General features: G+C 47.1%; 1 protein-coding gene across 2 annotated transcripts in view; it reads right to left on the bottom strand.

Annotated features, from left to right (window-relative positions):
• Positions 1 to 14,114, bottom strand: part of SHMT1 (serine hydroxymethyltransferase 1) — a 28,816-nt gene that overhangs the window by 11,051 nt on the left and 3,651 nt on the right. The window contains 1 exon segment of one of the 2 annotated variants that reach the window (NM_001015553.1): positions 4,031 to 4,150. The exons of the other annotated variant lie outside the window; for it this stretch is intronic. The gene's annotated coding sequence lies outside the window, so the exon portion shown is untranslated. 2 annotated transcript variants of the gene reach the window in all.

Genomic DNA, 14,114 nt, shown 5'->3' with positions numbered 1-14,114 from the left:
CATGCAGTATCACTTGCTAGACACATATACTCACTAAATAAACCAGCCACACAGTCCCCAGTCACAGTATCCTCCTTAATCTCTGGGGAAGCAAATATCTACCAGCAGGAAGCTTTAACCAGGAAATCCCAAACTGGGGTTTTTGAAGCAGCCATTATTTTAACATGAGCACAACAGGATCAGAAACACGGCCACTCCCGCAAAACCAGCAGTGAGTGCAGGACTTAGGCCACAAATGCGTCTAAGGCAGAAGTGGCCCCAACCCCGGTGCCACGGCCTCCGCCACATCACCCCCCCCCCGGAGGTGCAGGGAGACGAGGTGGTCTGGACACCTGGCCAATGGCTCCTCTGAACTCAATGGCTGCTTCCCATGTGCCCTCAGCAGGTGGTGGCAAACCCACAGAAAACCAGAGACCAAATGGGTACACTCGTCCTACAGTCTTTTTAAAGAGAAAAGTTTCTTTGAAATTCCAACTGCTCAATGTTAAAAAGGATTCAAGCAATACAGAGCAAGTATTTCTCAACCACCAAATAAGTAACTAAAGTCCCTTTGGAATGCTTTCTCCCCCTTCTTCCAGGAAAGTTACACCTGCATCAGCTCCTAGAGGCACTCAGATCCACTCCACTCCACCTCCGCCTGTGGTCTCAGCATCTCCTGTTAAGATCGCCACCCGCAGGGTGGCAAAGCCGACTGCTTTGCCCTCATAGCAAACTCTTTCTTTTATGGCTGCATCGCAAAGCATGTGGGATCTTTTGGGATCAAACCCGTGCCCCGGCATGGGAGCATAGCGTTTTAACCACTGGACCACCCGGGAAGTGCCAACAAACTCTCCTCTCATCTAAGATGCAAACTTGGGAGTCCCAGTTCCTTCTCAACCCCTGGGTGAGGGCTGTCTGTGTGGTTGGCCCCCCTCCAAGGCTAGCAGGGCCCCCTTGCTCCTGCTGCCACTCTCTGGGGGTGTTTCTCACCCTGCATCCTGTTATCACTCAGGTCAAGTCACCCCCACCCCCAAATGGAGTGCTCAGTTCACATTCTTATTAAATCCACCCAAGTTGAGTTCTTTTTAAAGTTCTTTTTTAAAAAAACCAAAAGTCAAAGAGGTCTGAATTCTTTATTAAAACAATAACTTCAGGATTCTTTGTTTTGTTTCAGTTAAATCTGTAATATCTATTACAGCATAATGTATATCTTGCAGCATTCTAAATTACAGCAAGAAAGGCAGAGAACCCTGACAGCTGGCAAACAAGTGAGACAAAGATCCCGAGACTGTCCTCTTTTACATCAGAGGGAAGACCAGAAGATACACTGAGCGTCTATCCTTCAGGTCTGGACGTTGACTGAGAAACAGGACACCTTGCACTTTTCTCACTTTTTTTTGAACTGTGACAGAAGTGCACAGCTCAGTGACATTAAAAACATCCACATTGTCATGCAGCTCCACCACCATCATCTTCAGAATGCTTCCACCTTCCTAAACTAAAACTGTGTCCCCATTAAGCATGCTCCATTCTCTTCCCTTCCAGCATAGGGTAGCAACTATGCTAGTTTCTATCTCTGTGAATTTGACTATTTCAGGGACCTCCTGTAAATGAGGTCACACAATATTTGTCCTTTTGTAGCTGGCTTATTTCACACAGCACAATGGCACCAAAGTTCAACTGTGTGGCGCAGGTGTCAGTTTCCTTCCTTTTAAAGGCTGGATAATAGTCCACTGTTCAGAGAGACTGCTTGTTTATCCATCCACCCATCCATCTGATGCCTGGGCTGCTCCCACCTCCTGGCTATTGCAAGGAACGCTGCAGTGAACACAGGCGCACAAATATCCAGTCCCTACTGTCAGTTTTTTTGGGTTATACCCAGAAGTGGAATTTCCAGGTCATATAGTAATTCTACATTTAATGAGAAATAAGCTTTTGATATTTAGGAGCTTTACTTCACTATCATTAACCTACAATGGATTCATTCGTTCCTTTAACAAATATTTATTAAGTGACACCTGTGTCCCAGGCACTGAGTTAGGACCTCAGAATACAGAGGTCAACAAGACAGAGGCCCTGCCATTATGAGAAGCAGGATATAAAAAAGTAAATAAGTTCACAAGAGATAACATCAGGGAGTGATGACTGTTGCTGCTGCTGCTAAGTCACTTCAGTCGTGTCCGACTCGTAGCGATCCCATGGACTGTAGCCCACCAGGCTCCTCCATCCATGGGATTTTCCAGGCAAGAGTACTGGAGTGGGGTGCCATCGCTTTCTCTGGTGATGACTGTTAGAGGGCAATAAACAGTCAGAGGGCTTGTTTAGACCTGCCATGGAAAGCGCCTGAGCTGAGATCGGAACAGTGGAAAGGAGCCAAGCTTATGAGACATGGGGCAAGAGCAAACACCAGTCCAAAGGCCCGAAAATGGGAAGAGGTTTCAGTTGTCAAGGATCAGAAATAAGGAACACAACAGAGACGAGGAGATGAGATTCGAGGGCCTAAAGTCCAGTGCAGGGATGAGATAAGATCCTCACCTTGGCAGAATAGAGCTCACAGGTTTCAAACTGTGCTCAAGGACCTAGGTCTCATGTTGTTTCCCAGTGTACCTGTTTGAGAAATACCTGTCTGAAACTAACAACAAGAGAAACCCGACTGGAGAAGATCAAGGTTCATTTCGTGAGAGCAGTGGACATTCCATGGGTCGGACCCCCGCCATGCCCCACTTCCCATCAGTGAAGGCCACATCCAAGGGAGCTGTGCTGAACTCACTGCAGAGCCAGCCTGCAGAGTTTGAGTCCCGCTCTCCACTTCCTAATGTGCTGCGGACACCTGTTTCTCAGTCTCCTTGTGCATGACACAGGGATGACAACAGTCCTGAGCTGGTTGGAGTTAAATAAGGTATACAACACAGAGCATTCAGACAGGACCAGGCAGAGTGACTACTCAACAATCAGCAGCTACAGGACATCACCAGTGGTCCAGTGGTTAAGACTCCATGCTTCCACTGCAGGGGCCATGAGTTCCATCCCTCGTTGGGGAACTAAGATCCCACATGCCATGTGGTGTGGTCAAGAGATTTAAAAAAAGAGAGAGAGAGAGCAGCTACTATTATTATTAAAGAGACTTGGGTACCTTAGGGCCATCTTTACTACCTCTAAGCACCCCGGGAAACACAACCTACTGCAGCTGTCACTGTGTCATGCTGTTGGTGTTTCTGTTGGAGAAATGTCACTTACCTGTGACACTGTCCATGATCATCACCTCAAGCCCAGGGAAACAATCCGAGTAAGTGAATTCACTTCCCAGGGTTACCATCCTTCCCATACCCCCAGATCTTTCCTGGGTCTTTGTCACACAATGGGATCAGCCCCTTGTTGGTCCTGAGGAAATTATTGTCTGTGTGTGTGCCCTACTTTACAAAGGAGCAAACAGGCTCAGAAGCTAGGTGGCATATAATAGTGACAGAAGGAATCTGAACTCTTTTCCCTGACTCTGTGCTAAACAAAACCATAATCGCCCACGTCCACTGCCCGTTCCGGCAAGTAAAAAGATTATGAGCCCATAAGAACGTGAACTGGTGTTTCCAGTCTGCCAGCTCTAATCGCGTTTGTGCTTGCCTCAGTTGATCAAAGGTCGCTTAACTTCCTGGACCTCGACGCTCAGGGCCCTGGGCCGTGAACCCCACAGGGCAGCGCTTGTCTCCTAGGCCGGAGTGAGGGGTGGGGGGTGGGGAGGCCAGGCTCGCCCACCACCACCCCAGGGCGGCCGCAAGTGCAGTGGGACCGCGTGGGCTTCGTGGGGCCCCCTCTTTGAGCCTCCCCTTCCCCGTCTGCAAAATGGGCTACAGGAAGCACCTGGATACAGCAGCGCCGGCAAGATATTGGGACGAGGTGACGCGCTGCACTGAAATCTAGAGTTCCACAAGGAAGGCGGCCGCCGGCACCTGCACCGAGCCTTCGAGGTGCGGTCAACCCAACCGCACGGGTCTTGACCTGGGGCCGCGCTCCCCGGCCCCTTACCCCAGGCGCCAGCAAGGCGCTCCACACTCACCCGATCCCGCTTCTCGGAGCCGCGGGGGAAGAAGCACAGCCAGAAACACCAAGCTCCCGGCTGCTGCCAACACCACCTGAGTTGGGACCCGCGCGCTAGCTCCACGTGATCCACGCTCAAGACCCGCTCCCAAATCTGGCGCGCCCCGCCCCGCCCCGCCCCGGCCCCGCCCCAGAGACACCCAATCAGAGCGCGCATCCTGGAGAGCCCCCGAGTAGCCCAATCAGGACGCGGAAACGGGAGAGCTCCGCCCCCAAAGGAGCCCGCGCTATTGGCTACCGCGGGGTCGGGCCTCGCCCAGTACAGCGGAGTGTGTCTTTGCTCACCTGGGCCAGGGGTCATGGTGCCATCCTCTGGGGCTGCAGGCCAGGGGCTGGGGGTTTCCCGGAAGACAAGAGGTTTAGAGGTGAATTCTGTTGCTTATATCTGTCTTCTGCATTGTCCTACTTACAGGTTACCACAGTGGACATTTAAATAGGACAAAGTGGGGTTCCAACTCCAACACTATTAGTCTGCACATATGGAACCCTAGACCAGTCACTTCGCTTTTTGAGTTTCATATTCTCATCTTTGAGTTGGAGATAACTATATCTTCCTGACAGGGCTGTGGAGAGGTTTTGTAGATGTATCTAAAACACTTGACTTTTTGTCTGACACACAGCAAGGGCTCAATAAATAAAAACCGTTGTTGTTATTCAGTCGCCAAGTCACGTCCGACTTTCTGCCACCTCTTGAACTGCAGCAGGCCTGGCAGGCTTCCCTGTTCTTCACTATCTCCTGGAGTTTGTTAATATGTTAACATTTTAACATTAAACCATTGTTAAGAATAATAAAACCAAGGGCCTGCACAATATAGGGAACAAGCTGACGAAGATTCTCTAACTGAAGGAAGGCTGACTTTTGGACTTTCCTTTTTGTCTCTGTGTTGTCAGATTTCAGCAAGAATCCTGCTAAGTCAGTTTAAACAGAACAGCCCGCCCCCACTTCTCCATATCTGATTTGATTCCTCATATTCTACCAGCCTTGGTGATGTCTGACCACCCAGGCCCAGTCAGCTCGGCCAGAATTCCCTTTCCCCTGATGTTTCCCTTGATAATTTTCCATCCACCCACCTCATCCTGCTCCTTGCTATATAAATTCCCACTGCCCTTGCTGTATTCAGAGTTGAGCATAACCTCTCTCCCAAACTGCAAGGTTCCATGCCAGTGGTCCCTACACCAATTGAAATCATGCACCCCGACACCCCCCCCCACCACCACCGAATAAGATCTGTCTTACTGTGTCATTGAATATTTTTTTCTTTAACAGCTCTGGATTTTTCAGTACTCAGTGTACCCACAACATTTTACCTCTTACAATGTCAAGCAATTTCCAAAATATTGTAACAAATGTGGCTAAAATGTGCCAGTGAATGGATTCAAAATTGATTCAGAAAAGTCCAGGGAAAGACAGTGAGACAGTAAGGATCCATAAGAAAGTCAAGAACCTTCAGTTCCTTTTCAAGGGCTCTATATAAAATCCTGAGCCATATCCTCGAGCTGTTGTGCAGATACTGAAACCCCCCACAAGGTGGAAGAAGTTAACAGCACACTGACCACCAACATGTAGACCCTACACTGGTTAAAGCCAAAAAACTGATAACCGAGATTCCCAAAACGCCACCCTGTTACCACCACCAACTAAGAAGAATGATCACGAGCTGATCACATACCCTTGAACCCTCACCCCTAATGTTGTCTTTGAAAGCCTTCCCAAAAGCCACTGGGGAGTTGAGTCTTTTGCACATGAGCTGCAGTAAACTTGGTCCTGCAGCAAACGCTGTATTTTCCTTCAGTACCACTTGGTGCCAGTAGGTTGACTTTGCTGTGCATCAGGTGAACAGATGCAGGCTTGGTTTGGTAATGTCTGTTGTTGCTATTCAGTCTCTAAGTCATGTCCAGCTCTTTGTGACCCCATGGACTGCCGCATACCAGGATCCCCTGCTCTTCACTATCCTCCAGAGTCTGCTCAAATTCATGTCCATTGAGCCAATGATGCTATAGATAGATATTAACAACATCTCTTTTAAACATATATAAATCCTTTTGAAAATTAGATAGGCCTTTTGTCAAGTTTATGACCCAGGAATGTCTTTGTCAAGAACCTGGGAGCCATCACTTTGAAACAGAAATGTGAAGGATCCAGCAGCCATATCTCCAAGTGTCTGTCACTGGGTAAGAACCTCCTTTTAAGATGCAGAACTACTTCCTGTGATAAAGATAGGACAAGGTTGTTATTCCTCTTGAGACAGGTAGGAAGGAGAAGGCACAACCATTAAAGCAGTTCATTGGGTCACAGAGTCGGACATGACTTAGCAACTGAACAACAACAACAGACTTTGAGGATACAACAAAAGCTGCTGCTGCTGCTGCTAACTCGCTTCAGTCGTGTCTGACTCTGTGCGACCCCATAGACAGCAGCCCACCAGGCTCCCCCGTCCCTGGGATTCTCCAGGCAAGAACACTGGAGTGGGTTGCCATTTCCTTCTCCAATGCGTGAAAATGAAAAGTTAAAGGGAAGTCGCTCAGTCATGTCTGACTCTTCTCGACCCCATGGACTGCAGCCCACCAGGCTCGTCCATCCGTAGGATTTTCCAGGCAAGAGTACTGGAGTGGGGTGCCATTGCCTTCTCCGACAACAAAAGCTGATTGGAACCAATCAGGCCCAAGACAGTGGAAGAGTCGACTTCCAGCAGACTCTGAGCCTCAGTCTGTGCTCAATGTAATGCGTTAGCATCTAAATGACACACACACAGGCAGCATAACAGTTTTGAGGCTGACCCTAAGAGGGCAAAAAGTGGGCAGTGGCCCAGTTCCTAGAAATCCCTGCCCCTTCTCCAACCACTTTACTCTTAAATTCTTTCCTGTGTGAAGCCAAGGACCCTCACTTGGTGACTCGCTAGAGACCTTGTTCACTCCTCCCCACCCTTCTCCTGCAACATCTTTTGTGGCAACCACAAAAGGGACATCAAAGGGCATAAAGTGGACCCATCTACTAGGCTGTGGCTGCCCACTGCAGAGGACGGCTGGGACTTAGTCCTGAAGATTTGAGTAGCCCTTAGGTGGCAGCTAATGCTGCCTGGGAGATCTAGTGGAGACCAGCTCTCTGGCCCCAAAGGAGCCCACCAAGCCCAAGGCTTTTCTCTTCATGTTTGTCATTCTCCCCATTACTCCATTTCTTTGGACCTGAGAAGATCCACAGAGTCCACCACTTGGACTTCCAAATTAAGACTGTGGCAACTGGCAACCTGACTGGGTTAGTTTCCCCTCGTGGGTCCTCAAGTCTGATTCCCCCTCCCTCCTCGTTCTTAGTCTTGGCCCAGTTCCAGAAAGTCAGAACTTCATCGGGGGCCCAAATAAGGAGACCATGGGAGTCTCCCACTACATCTGTGGCCCAGCCCTCTCTGAGTGCCTCTCAGGGCTCACAGCCTCATTGCACCCCTGGTTACATGTGAGGGTCTCAGACTTTATCAACACCTGAGCAGAGGAAGTAATCAAGCACCCTCCTCAGGGGGCCTGTGAATCTCTGGCTGAGGAAGCATCCTGGATGGGCACCTTCTCTCTTTGCCCTGGATTTCTCTCATACCCTCCTTCTCTCATCCCCTGCTGGTTTCTTAGCCTGTCTACTGGTCCTTGCACCTCCCTGCCAGCTTTCCCAGCGGGTGGGGGTTACCTCTGTCCTGCTCATTAAAGAAGTGCCCATCCTCAATAGCACAAGGACAACCTCCCAAGGAGGACTTTGACTTTGTCTTGTTACCACTTTCTGGCTTCTGTTCTACCCTGCAGCTCTGTTTGTTAGAAAAATGAAAGTGAAGTTGCTCAGTCGTGTCCAACTCTTTTGGACCCCATGGACTGTAGCCCACCAGGCTCCTTCATCCATGGGATTCTCCAGGCAAGAGTATTGGAGTGGGTTGCCATTTCCTTCTTCAGGGGATCTTCTCGACCCAGGGATAGAACCCGGGTCTCCCGCATTGTAGGCAGACACTTTACCGTCTGAGCCACCAGGGAAGTCTCTTTGTTTATCTTTTCCTTTCTCTGAAAATGAAGGTAATCTGCTTAGTGACACAGGGCCTAGGTCTCCTCCCTCTCTCCCTGAAGGGTTTAGGACTTGGGACTCTAGTCACTTTTTCTGGCTCTTGTTCCTCCCCTTGACTAACCCCAGAGGTCTCCTCAGGCTCACCAAACTGATTTTGGGTGCTTACAGGGCCCTCGCTGTTGTCTTTGCAAGACAAACCTTTTCTCATGGTCTGATGGCTACAAGCCCAGTTTTCCCTGCTTAATTAGACACCTCTTCAGCCTTGATCCCCTAACCTGATCAGTTTGTTCAGTCACTCAGTCATGTCCAACTTTTTGCAACACCATGGACTGCAGCACACAAGTCCTGGACAGCACTTCCCTGTCCATCACCAGCTCCCAGAGCTTGCTCAAACTCATGTCCATAGAGTCAGTGATGCCATTTAACCATCTCATCCTCTGTCGTCCCTTTCTCCTCCTGCTTTCAATTTCTCCCAGCATCAGGGTCTTTTCCAATGAGTCAGTTCTTGGCATCAGGTGGCCAAAGTATTGGAGTTTCAGCTTCAGCATCAGTCCTTCCAATGAATATTTCAGACTGATTTCCTTTAGGACTGACTGTTCTGATCTCCTCATTATCCAAAGGACTCTCAAAAGTCTTCTTCAACACCACAGTTCAAAAGCATCAACTTTTCAGTGCTCATCAGTGTCTTTATGGTCCAACTTTCACATACATGACTACCAAAAAAACCATAGCCTCGACTATACAGACCTTTTTCGGTAAAATAATGTCTTTGCTTTTTAATATAATATCTAGGTTTGTCATAGCTTTTCTTCCAAGGAGCAAACGTCTTTTAATTTCATGGCTGTAGTCACCATCCACAGTGATTTTAGAGCCCAAGAAAATAAAGTCTGTCACTGTTTCCATTGTTTCCCATCTATCTGCCATGAAGTGATGGAACCAGATGCCATGATCTTAGTTTTTTGAATGTTGAGTTTTAAGCTAGCTTTTTCATTCTCTTCTTTCACTTTCGTCAAGAGGCTCTTTAATTCCTCTTTGCTTTCTGCCATAAGGGTGGTGTTATCTGCATATCTGAGGTTATTGATATTTCTCCCTGCAATCCTGATTCCACCTTGAGCTTCATCCAGTCCAGCATTTCACATGATGTACTCTGAATATAAGTTAAATAAGGAAGGTGACAATATACAGCCTTGATGTACTCCTTTCCCAATTTGGAACCAGTCCCTTGTTCCATGTCCAGTTCTAACTGTTGCTTCTTGACCCGCATACAGATTTCTCAGGAGACAGGTAAGGTAGTCTGGTATTCTCATCTCTTGAAGAATTTTCCAGTTTATTGTGATCCACACAGTGAAAGGTTTTGGCGTAGTTAATGAAGCAAAAGTAGATGTTTTTCTGGAATTCTCTTGCTTTTTCAATGATCCAACAGATATTGGCAATTTGATCTCTTGTTCTGCTGCCTTTTCTAAATTCAGCTTGAACATCTGGAAGTTCTCTGTTCAAGTACTGTTGAAGCCTAGCTTGGAGAATTTTGAGCATTATTTTGCTAGCGTGTGAGATGAGTGCAATTATATGGTAGTTTGAACATTCTTTGGCATTGCCTTTCTTTGGGACGGAATGAAAACTGACCTTTCCAGTCCTGTGACCACTGCTGAGTTTTCCAAATTTGCTGGCATATTGAGTGCAGCACTTTCACAGCATCATCTTTTAGGATTTGAAATAGTTTAGCTGGAATTCCATCACCTCCACTAGCTTTATTAGTAGTGATGCTTCCTAAGGCCCACTTGACTTCACACTCCAGGATGTCTGGCTCTAGGTGAATGATCACACCATTGTGATTATCTGGATCATTAAGATCTTTTTTGTATAGTTCTTCTGTGTATTCTTGCCACCTCTTCTTAATATCTTCTGCTTCTGTTAGGTCCATACCATTTCTGTCCTTTATTGTGTCCATCTTTGCTTGAAATGTTCCCTGGTATCTCTAATTTTCTTGAAGAGATCTCTAGTCTTTCCCACTCTATTGTTTTCCTCTATTTCTTTGCACTGATCACTTAGGAAGGCTTTCTTATTTCTCCTTGCTATTCTTTGGAACTCTGGGGTCAGGCCAATAAACTGCCTATAGGACTTATCTCTGTGACAATCCCTTGAAGAGCCCCACCCACTAAAGTCCTTGGCAGCACACTCCTTTCTTACATTTTGGGCTATCAGTGAAGAGTAAAAGTGTGTCTGACTCTTTGTGACCCCATGGACTGTAGCCCATCAGGCTTCTCTGTCCATGGAATTCTCCAGGCAAGAATACTGAGTGGGTAGCCATTCCGTTCTCCAGAGGATCTTCCAGACCCAGGGATCGAACTCAGGTCTCCTGTGTTGCAGGCAGATTCTTTACTGTCTGAGCCACCAGGGAAGTCCTGGTGGGCTATCAGGGAGAAAAATAAACTGCAGCTCCCATGCCTGCACCACCTCAGGGCTACCTTTCCTTGTGAAAACTCATGGGAAGGACAGGGTCCAGGAAGCCCGGATTGGAGCCCTGCCCTGTGGAGAAGGGATGTGTGTGAAGTGCAGCCAGGAAGGCTACCGGAAGGATGAATGTTACTCGCGGGGAAGAGGGCCACCTGTCCAAAATATAAATAGGAGGATCACTGGAAGCAGGACTGCCCTCAGTCCCGAAGGGGACTCAGGGCTCCAGAAGATTGACAGGGCCCAGGACCCTCCCTGGCTCCCAGAGGACACCTGGTCATTCTCCAGAGGAGCTGCAGCAGCCCTTGATGTGGCAGGTAAGAAGATTATTTTCTATTAGGTATGGGGGCAGGCTGCTCTGTGCTGACTGGTTTCCCTGGACAATCCAGTCTAATTCTCAGGAATGAGATTCAGAACCAAGTGATTCAGAATCCCCTCTTCCCCACCCCATGCAACTGCTTGTTAGGAATTTTACCTCTGCACATCAGTTTCTTCTCATGCCTGAGTGCCACCCCCACCTCATGGATCACTGCCTTATTGTAGCAAAGGGGCTTGCATAACTCAATGAAGGTATGAGCCATGCCATGCAGGGCCGTCCAAGATGGATGGGTCATAGTGGAGAGTTCTGACAAACCATGGCCCACTGGAGGAGGGAATGGCAAACCACTCTAGTATTCTTGCCGTGAGAACCCCATAAACTGTATAAAAAGACAGAAAGATGTGACACCGAAAGATGAGCCCTCCATGTTGGAAGGTGTCCAGTAGGCTACTGGGGAAGAGCGGAGGACAATTACTAATAGCTCCAGAAAGAATGAAGCTGCTTGCTGGGAAGGGACCATTCTATTTCAAATGATACTCCACTCTGGAGATCCTCACAGAGAAGGCACTCAGCCATGGTAACCTGCCTTAGTCCCAACCAGAGGAGGTCTCCATTCCAGCCCACATTATTTCTCAAGTGGGCCCCACTGTCTGGGATGCTGAAGTCCCTGGGAAAGCTACTAATTTGCTCCCAGTTCAGAGCCTGTTAAACCCAATGCTGATTACCCATGCAAGAGACTCTGATACCTGAGGCCCAACAAGGTATCCAACTTCTTCTTTTTTTTTTTTTTTACATTTTTAAATTGTTTTTTAAATTTGTTTTAATTTATTATTATTATTTTTTGTATCTTTCAAGAGATTTCATGTTTCATCTCTGCTGTAGGATTTATTGGAATAAAATTGTTAATAATATTCTCTTATCCTTTTAAGATCTAATTGTTATGTCATAAATGTAGAGATGATCTCTCACACATTCCTGAAATTAGTAATTTGTGTCTTCTTTTTTTTTTTTTCAATTTCTTTTAGTTTTTATTTAAACTTTTTTTTTTTTTATATATAGGTCTTTAGTTTCTTTAGGTAGATATATTCCTAAGTATTTTATTCTTTCCGTTGCAATGGTGAATGGAATTGTTTCCTTAATTTCTCTTTCTGTTTTCTCATTATTAGTGTATAGGAATGCAAGGGATTTCTGTGTGTTGATTTTATATCCTGCAACTTTACTATAGTCATTGATTATTTCTAGTAATTTTCTGGTGGAGTCTTTAGGGTTTTCTATGTAGAGGATCATGTCATCTGCAAATAGTGAGAGTTTTACTTCTTCTTTTCCAATTTGGATTCCTTTTATTTCTTTTTCTGCTCTGATTGCTGTGGCCAAAACTTCCAAAACTATGTTGAATAGTAATGCTGAAAGTCGGCACCCTTGTCTTGTTCCTGACTTTAGAGGAAATGCTTTCAATTTTTCACCATTGAGGATAATGTTTGCTGTGGGTTTGTCATATATAGCTTTTGTTATGTTGAGGTATGTTCCTTCTATTCCTGCTTTCTGGAGAGTTTTTATCATAAATGGATGTTGAATTTTGTCAAAGTTCTTAAACCAAGTTCTTAAAATATGGGCTATGACCCTGCCATTTGGACAATTCATTTGTGTTAAACAAAAGCCCACTCTTCGGCCCTGGAAGGAGTCCCCTTGCCGGCAACAATTCTGCTTATAAAAAACAGTGGAGAATACAGGTTTGTTTAAGTCCTGAGGATGTTACTGAAAGCCCAACTTCTCTGTATGCTAGCGCTGAAACAAATCCCAGAGACAGAGTTTTGGATGAAGTCAAAAAGGACAGCTTTATTGCCTTGCCAGGCAAAGGGAAGCACACCACACTTCTCCTCAAAAAGCCTGTGTGCCTCTACTTCAGAGAACTGGATGAGGGTTTATAGCAGTGGGCCAAAGGTGGGGCCAGACAAGACCGGGGTCTCCCAATCTTGATGAGCTTCTCGAATTCCTTTAATCTTGCCTTAGATTGTTTCTTGGCTGCTCTTCCCTGAATTAGCAGCTGTTCCAATCTGCCTTTTGGAACTCCAGGAAGGTCAGGGAGGCTGAAGTCTTACCTACAAGAAATGGGGGACACAAAGACCTCCATGCCTGGGAGCCCCACAGAGTCCAGCTTGGTTTTAAGGGCAGGAGATCCAACCAGTCCATTCTGAAGGAGATCAGCCCTGGGATTTCTTTGGAAGGAATGATGCTAAAGCTGAAACTCCAGTACTTTGGCCACCTCATGCGAAGAGTTGACTCATTGGAAAAGACTCTGATGCTGGGAGGGATTGGGAGCAGGAGGAGAAGGGGACGACAGAGGATGAGATGGCTGGATGGCATCACTGACTTGATGGACGTGAGTCTGAGTGAACTCCGGGAGTTGGTGATGGACAGGGAGGCCTGGCGTGCTGCAATTCATGGGGTCGCAGAGTCAGACACGACTGAGCGACTGAGCTGAAGTGAACTGAATGGGGCAGTAGTCCCAGTTCACCTGATAGTCCCCTTGGGGAACTCCCCTGGTGGCTCAGCTGGTGAAGAATCCGCCTGCACTGTGGGAGACCTGGGTTCAAGCCCTGGGTTGGAAAGATTCCCTGGAGAAGAGAAAGGCTACCCACTCCAGTATTCTGGCCTAGAGAATTCCATGGACTGTATAGTCCATGGGGTCGCAAAGAGTTGGACACAACTGAGTGGCTTTCACTTAGCCACACTTGTCCTGAAGGAAATCAACCCTAAATATTTATTGGAAGGACTGATACTGAAGCATCACCAACGCAATGGATATGAATTTGGGCAAACTCTGGGAGATAGTGAAGGACAGCGAAGCCTGGTGTGCTGCACCGCATGGAGTCAAAAAGAGTTGGATGCAACTTAGCAACTGAACAACAACAACAATAACAACACCATATTGACTAAGTTCCAGAAACTGTAAACTGATTTCCAGAGCTAGACCTAAAGGATGTTTTCTTTAGGATTCTTCTGCACCCAGACTCCCAACACCTCTTTGCTTTTGCGTGGACAAATCCAGACAGCCATGTAATGCCGTGAATGCTCCCACTCTGTGGCATTCAAGTAGAGGAAAGCCATGCAGTTCCAGGAACTCAGTCAACCACAGCCTTGTCCACTACTGCTGCTTCATCGGTGTTCAAGGGTCACATGGTGCCCAGCACGGACTAGGCCAGGGGCCTGTGTCTGCTTCTACACACATTATTGACATCC

This window comes from Bos taurus, chromosome 19 (assembly GCF_002263795.3).
Source record: "Bos taurus isolate L1 Dominette 01449 registration number 42190680 breed Hereford chromosome 19, ARS-UCD2.0, whole genome shotgun sequence".
NCBI lineage: Eukaryota > Metazoa > Chordata > Mammalia > Artiodactyla > Bovidae > Bos > Bos taurus.
Note: the sequence above shows the minus strand (reverse complement) of the source record. Positions and strands in the feature narration are given on the sequence as shown.